The 7,570-nt window shown below is 35.9% G+C and overlaps 1 long non-coding RNA gene across 1 annotated transcript; it reads right to left on the bottom strand.

Moving 5' to 3' along the window:
• Nucleotides 1-2,780: 2,780 nt before the first annotated feature.
• On the bottom strand, nucleotides 2,781-5,090 carry LOC148114939 (uncharacterized). The gene is made up of 3 exons (XR_015732916.1): nucleotides 4,978-5,090; nucleotides 3,853-4,007; nucleotides 2,781-2,929 (listed from the first exon to the last, which is right to left on the bottom strand). It is a non-coding gene; the product is annotated as an uncharacterized LOC148114939 (long non-coding RNA).
• Between the last annotated feature and the right edge of the window lie 2,480 nt (nucleotides 5,091-7,570).

Below are 7,570 nucleotides of genomic sequence, written 5' to 3'. Positions count from 1 at the left end.
TGAAAGCAGTGTTATGCTGTCATGATGCAACTCCATCCCATTTGTATGTGCATCATGATTTTGTAAGCACATATGAAGGTGATGAAACTTGGGTTGTGACAGTACAATACTGTTTTTGTCATTTTGATGAAAGTCTTCAGTCCTACAGATGCCTCTGGACATTGGTCAGCACAGAAAGACCAGCAATTTATTTATTTTCTCTCTCTCTCCCTTGACAGGAAAGGAATATAGTTAAGGGCATCAAACTATGTCTTATGGGACAGCAAGTGAACACCAGTTGTGATTCCCAGTTGGTGGAAAGACAAATGCTGATTGACTGTCAGGCTTTCTGCAAGCTTTATAGCTTCATAAACAGGTAAACATATCCATGCTTATAGCAACTCAATGTCAGTAAACAGTGAAAACAGACTGGGTCAATCTTGTGACTATACTTAAAAGTGTAATCAGAAGAACTGGGAGATAGAAAGCTTAAATGGATGGAAGGATCTGCGTATTTTTCACTCGATTATTCCCAGGGCAATCAGCTGGAATAATGGTCTTTTATGATAAAGATTGGAATTACATTTTCACAATCTCCTGTATATGATAATAACTGTGTTCATGCAGCATATTAAATTATTATCCATATTAGTTTGGGGCTCTGTTCATTGTGTGAATCTAGGCAAATGGGTTAATTTAGTGAATCCTTGTAGTCCCTTCCTCCCTTCATTTACATTTCTGGAAAAAGTTTTTTAAAAGTTGCTTTCATTACAAAACATTACATGAATAAACAAAAAGAACAGGAATGGAAGAAAATTGGTTCATCTCCGGTATCATCTAAAATTAATAATTGGGTCCAGATTATTGTAATGTTTTTCCTACTCGCAGATATTAAATTATATTCTGTTTACTTAACAATTTATATGAAGATTGGTACTTGATTTGACAGTCTGAGTCAGAGAAAAAGCTCCACAAGAAGACCCTTTTACATTTGTAATTTACATGAAATAAATTTAATGAAATCAAGTAAAGCCTGTATATTTTAATAAGATTTGCTACTTGACCTAATTAGTTGTAAGAGTCTGGGCTTTGGTAAGCTTTCCATAATTACATTTTAGCATTCATAGGAAAAATGTACATGTCTATTTTCATAACATTTTACAACTGACTGTATTTTGGTGTCCATTTGGAAGTAAAACAACTTTTCTCAGTTTGGCAGCAAACCAACTATTTTAAGACAAAACATACTGTATCTTATCACACATCAATTAAACAATATATTTATTTTATTTATTTTGAATTTGTCAAACAAAAACGAGAACAAGAAAAGAGAATAAAAATAAAATGACAGGACGATAGGCACGTTAGTGCACTTATGCACACCCCATCTACTGACCACTTAAGTATGAAGTATCAATTTGTGACTGAAACTGAAAATTTGTAGCTGAGACAACTGAATCAGGTAGGGCATTTCAGACTTTGAGAACTCTGTAACAGAAATCATATTTTTATTGTCAGACTGCGATGCTATCTCAAAATTAAATGAATTTCCAAACTGCCAATCTTTAAGGAAATCTTTCTTTAATTGAGCACAGCCACCGGATCATGACTCCGCGCGGACAAGACTGACCTTTTGCCTCCCAATCCCTCCCTTTCCGATCCCCAAATCTCTGCTTCTCATTGGCTGTCTTCCAAGTCATTCTTCAGACTCCTTTTCTCGTCATTTCCCAGGAATGTGCCCCCTCCCTTCATTTCCACGACAACCCGACTTCAAAGGGATTTAGCAGGCAAACGTTTCAGAGTTTATCTCTCGGTCTCCTCTGCTCTCTATGCCAGCGTTGAAACGCTGACATTTATATTATTTTATATATAGCTAAAGCAAAAATAAAAGCAAAAAGAGGAGGGGAAAAAAGAGAAAAACCTGATACTGTAACCACACATCACTCTTGGAACACATCACATTCTAAATCAGGAGTCTCCAAACTTGTGACTTTTGGACGTCAAATCCCAGAATTAAAGACTTGTGGACTTCAATTCCCAGAATTCCCTAACCAGACATGGGAGTTGAATTCCAAGAGTCTTAAAGTTGCCAAGTTTGTTCTAAATGGGTGTTAGTTGTCTCGATGGGTTGTTGAAGGATGTTACTTAGGGGTTATGTTTTATTATATTTTATTTATTCAATCTTTAGAAATTATTAGGAATATGCAAGTATTTAGAACTCTAGTGGGAAATATGTAGGTGCACTTACCATATTTTTCAGTGATACCTTTCTTGCAATGGTCTTAAGAGGCAATTGTATGGAATAATGATAAAGCTGGGGCTTTTGTGCACTTTTTTCATACCAACACATCAGAGGTGGGTTTCAGCAGGTTCTGACCAGTTCTGGAGAACCGGTAGCGGAAATTTTGAGTAGTTTGGACAACTGGTAAATACTACCTCTGACTGGCCATGCCCCCATCTATTCTCTGTCTCCCGAGTCTCAGCTGATAGGGAGGAAATGGGGATTTTGCAGTAACCTTCCCCCTGGAGTGGGGAGGGAACTGAGATTTTACAGTATCCTTCCCCTGCCACACCCACCAAGCCATGCCCACCAAGCCACTCCACACCCACCAAGCCACACCCACAGAACCAGTAGTAAAAAAATTTGAATCCTACCACTTCAACACATGCTTAGTTCTCACAAATATAATACTTGCAGAGTTGTTGCTTCTGTTTGTGAGCTTGCCTAGGCACTAAGGCCATAATGCACTTCATTATAAAATATATCACTTTAGGCAGAAATATATTTGCTCCTTTTTTACTTGCTTTAATTGGTCCATAGAAGTCAGAAATTAAGATTTTTTAATGCATTATTAGTCATTATTTCCACACTCTGCAGTGGCATTGAGCAGGGTATCAATTTCATTTGAAGGAGATGTGGATTATCAGACTTTTCCAGGCATATCCATGGCTGAAATAATGGAATTGAAAAATGTTATGATTTCTACAGATTTATGGCTCCTAAACTTTTGGTTCAAAGTTAATCTGGCTTGTCGCCCTTACTAGGCTGCCTTTGAAGACAAATCTAACAGCTTGGCTAACTCTGCACTGCATGCGTAGTTATATAACTGAGCTTCCTACAGGGAGGGAAACATCATTTGTCTTACTTTATGGCATTATGAAGGTTGTGAGAATACAAAGATTAGTTGTCCTTGATAAATATGACAAAATACTATTGAGCTTTGAAAGGTCACTTCAGAAATAATGCTGCTGATTGATCAGTGTCCAGCATGTCTAAGTCATATGCGATCTAGGAGTTCATCCAGTCCATTACCTGACTGCATCAGATGCTACAGGCCTGCTGAAATTCAGTGGCAAACAAAAGTGATTTTCGAGGGTTATTTCAACATTAAGAGGGTGCTTAATTTCCGCTTCCTAAAACATTGAAGCAAGACAGAATTGTACAGCTCTGTTAAGTTGCACAGTGAGGTCCTGCTTCCTGTAGCCCCCAGAGGGGGAAAATGTGGAAAAAAATCTTAAATAGATTAACCCCTTCCCGCCATGAATCTTGTTTATTCTATAATAAAATGAATGCATATACTTGAAGATGAAACGACAATGCTAATAAAGAGCATGTGAAAAGGTTTGACAGATCAATATCAGGCATCAATAGGGTACTCCATTTCACTTATTTCTCCTATTTATTTTTTATTTACACAGTACATCAAATTTGGAAACTGCCCACCTCACTTATAGAAGACTCTGAGTGATGTATAGTTAAAAGATAAAACACAAAACCAATAAATATTATATGCCAATATAAGGCAGTTAATACAGGAATAAGTAATGAAAGTTAAAAAGGTGGGGAGAGGATCTTGAAGGGTGCTGACCAACCTCAAGGTTGAGTGCTTTTCCAAGAGCTTCAGGCAATTTGGCAAACCCAGATCTTTAGGCCAGGACTTTGAGGGCCTGATTCATATCTTGAGGAGAATATTCCAAAGGTGGAATATTCTCAGCAGACAAAGCTTTCTTCCTGGACCCCACCAGTCCTGAATGAGAGAGTGGGATGGGAAATGTAACACGGTTGACATTCAGAGGATCATAGCTGTTGTAAATATTTATGAGAGAGAAAAGCTGTTTGAGCTTATGAGTAAAATGATTACTAGACACTGAGGGAGCTCATTAATTTCAAAAAAATAATTCCAGAGTCTTCCCCAATTGGACAACTATTCTCAAAAGTCCCAATCAGCATGACCTAGTTGAATATAATTAGTTCTATTTTCTGGCTAGATTTATCAAAATAGTTAATCAATTGTTATTCCATGCGTAGGACCTATACCTCAAGATTAAGAACTGGATTTGCAATATCCTTTCAAGAAGGAAAATATGAACGACAATTAATTTCACAGTTGTATTTTTGATGAAGTGTGGAATACAATTAAAATACTCCTTGCATCATTAGGCAATTATTTCCAGTTAATCCTTGGCCAGCAAGTAAGACTTCTAGATGATACACAAGGTACTATATAATGAATAAGGAAACTTTAAAAATGATCTCAATAAATTAGATGAGTCTCCAAGTACAAACATTGAAGGAAAAAATACTACGCAACTGCAACATATTATGAAAAGCCTGCATCAACAGAAGCATAATTTTCTAGTAATCATTTACCTTTATGCTATCTAGTTCAGCTATCTTATGCTATCTAGTTCTACTTCATAAGTACTGTAGGCACTATATACCATAAGAATATTTTAGAAAATTTGGAGCAGGTTCAGAAAGAATTGGTTACAACTGAAGAAAGCTTTGACTATATTTCAATTTGAGAAAAGGTGACTAAAGGAACATGATAGTACTATATATCTGAAAGAAGATCATATAAAAGAAGATCGAGACCTGTTCTGTCATTTCAGAATACAAAACATAAAATAATGGCTTGAAGTTAAAGAAAGGCACATTCTTACTGAATGCTAGAAAATAATTCCTAATAAAAAGACCTTCATAGTGGAACCAATTACCCAGAAAAGTGGAAGATTCTCCTTCTTTGGCTATTATATAAAAGAGGTCAAAAAGCCAACTCTTGGGAATGCTCTATTTGGATTTCTTCACTAAACAGGTGATTGTTCTTCACAGCTTAAGTGACTGCTTCTCACTCTGATTCTAGTGGGGAAAAAGAGCACAAGGACAAAACATTAAGAAATCATTCTTCCTCTTAAAGAACATGCATATTGTCCAAAAGTAATAATTAGAATAGAACATGGAGCAACTAAATGGTTCAAAACTGCTTGAACCTTTGGGACTGCACAGTGCCTAAATTGTACTTATCTCCTTATTTATTTTACCTACAGTATATGCAGAATTGGTCATGACAAATGCTGGATTAGAAGAACTAGAAATTAATTTAATTTGGAAGAAACTTCAGTAACCTCAGAAATGTGAACAATCATGTCAATGACTAAAGGCAAAGAGGAATTTCTTGGTCAAGAGAAAAGAAAAGAATGAGAAACATGTCCTGGTCCTTAATATTCGAGAAAATCTAAGGTTAAGTTAATAGGCAAATCCAAGGCAAATCCAACAACATGTAGAAAGATGTTGAAGAAATAAGAAACTATTTTTTTAAGCTCAAAATTCATACTCATGTTGAGTAGAACCATTGTCTGCTACTTGGGGAAAAAAACTGCAAGAATGTACACAAAGCATTTTAAAGATGTAGTATAAAGATATTACACAATGTTATACATTGTGAAGGCCATGGTTTTCTTAGTTAGCTGTGAAAGCTGGACCAACGGAATCTTAGAATGAAGAATCTGAACTATGGTGCTAGAGAAAATCGTTGACACTAGAAGAACAAATAATTCAATGATAATATATAAAACTAGACTCTTCACCAACACTGAACAGTGGAACCTTAGCTTAAAAAAATTGGCCATATAATGTGAAATCAAGACTCATTGGAGAAGATCCTGATTCTCTGAAAAACTGAAGGATGTTGAAAAAGTGCTATTAAAAGATAATGTAGCTGGATATTTATCATTGATGAAACAAGCTTTGGCTTGTAAGTACTCTAACAAACTATTACTGATAAATAGTCATGGCAAAAATGTTCATCAGGTCATGAAGAAGTAGGGACAACTGAAAAACAAAACAAACTTTGATTTTTGGCTTTTTGGCTTTAGTGGCTCTATTTTAGAAACTGCTACATTTTTAATTAATATAAATTTTCCATATTATATGCAGAATTTCTCACTGAATTAAGGTTTCTTGGTAGTCAAATTGAACTTGTGATCCTAAATGTTATTGTATCAGAGGATTGTCTGCTTCTTGCCCTACAAAATTGAGTACATTTTTGTGAGTTGGTTCTTTCAACATTTTTTCAAGCATAATGCCTCAAATGTCTTTCTACTGTAAAGAAATTAGCAGTTTGTTTTTTCTTTTTGCAACATGTTCCAGCTCTATTTTTAAACAAGGTAATTATACCATATACCAAGTCCTCAAAATGTGTCTGCACACTAGAAGCATATAAATATAATAATGATACTTGCTCTGTCATGTTCAATGTCTTTCCTAATTCACTCTTGCTCCATGCACATGGATGACCAGGTAGACATTACTTTAATTCAGAATTTACCAAGTTGCAGTTGTTCAGATGTTGTATACTTCCTTTCCTATCAACACCAGCCAGCATGCCCAGTACAAAAAATTACAGGAGATGAAATCAAAGCCATCTGGAGAATCTCTGGTTAACTAGTAATAATTGAACACTTAACATTTATATTAACAGTATATTCTAAGCTATAGAAGTAGGGTAAATTTTCTTCAGGAACCCAGCATGCAGGGAGGAAAAATGCAAATATTAATTTTACATTGAAAGACAGGTGGAATTCCCACTGTGGCCAAGGGTTTTATTTTTTTGCTACTGTAATCCCTAATATTTACGGGACCGCCTACTATCACAAATAGCCTTCCACTGGCTGGTACGCTCTCATAGAGAGGGGCTCCTCCGGGTGCCATCAGCCAAACAATGTCGACTGGTGACCCCTAGGGGGAGAGCCTTCTCTGTGGGGGCATCTACTATCTGGAACGAGCTATCCCCGGAGATACAGAGGATCCCGGATCTGCGCACCTTCTGCCGCGCTCTTAAGACTTTTTATTCCACCAGGGGGGCCTGGCCTAATCTTTTCCCTCTTTTTAATTACGCAAATTTTAATTGGTTTTTTAAATGATTGGAGTTTTAATATGTTTGGGCCAAATTTGTTTAATTCGATTTTACTTTGTTTTTAAATTTTGTATTTATGTATTTTTACTGTTTGGCTGTTCACCGCTCTGAGTCCTTCGGGAGTAAGGCGGTATATAAATTAAATAAATAAATAATAATAATAATAATAATAATAATAATAATAATAATAATAATATAAATCTTGACATTTAGCAGAGTTCACTGAGCTTCAATCTGTGTCTTCTGTGCCTTCTTTACCAGGACAGTCTCTGCTGTCCTGGCAAAAATCTACTCCCTTAAATATTTTTTAAAAACAACCCCTCCACAACTGCATGCTAATGATGTAAACAGATGTTTCCATTGTTCAATATAACTGCAACTTAAGTTATTACACA

Source organism: Pantherophis guttatus, chromosome 3 (genome assembly GCF_059756535.1).
Source record: "Pantherophis guttatus breed Tessera chromosome 3, ASM5975653v1, whole genome shotgun sequence".
Classification (NCBI taxonomy): Eukaryota; Metazoa; Chordata; class Lepidosauria; order Squamata; family Colubridae; genus Pantherophis; species Pantherophis guttatus.
Note: the sequence above shows the minus strand (reverse complement) of the source record. Positions and strands in the feature narration are given on the sequence as shown.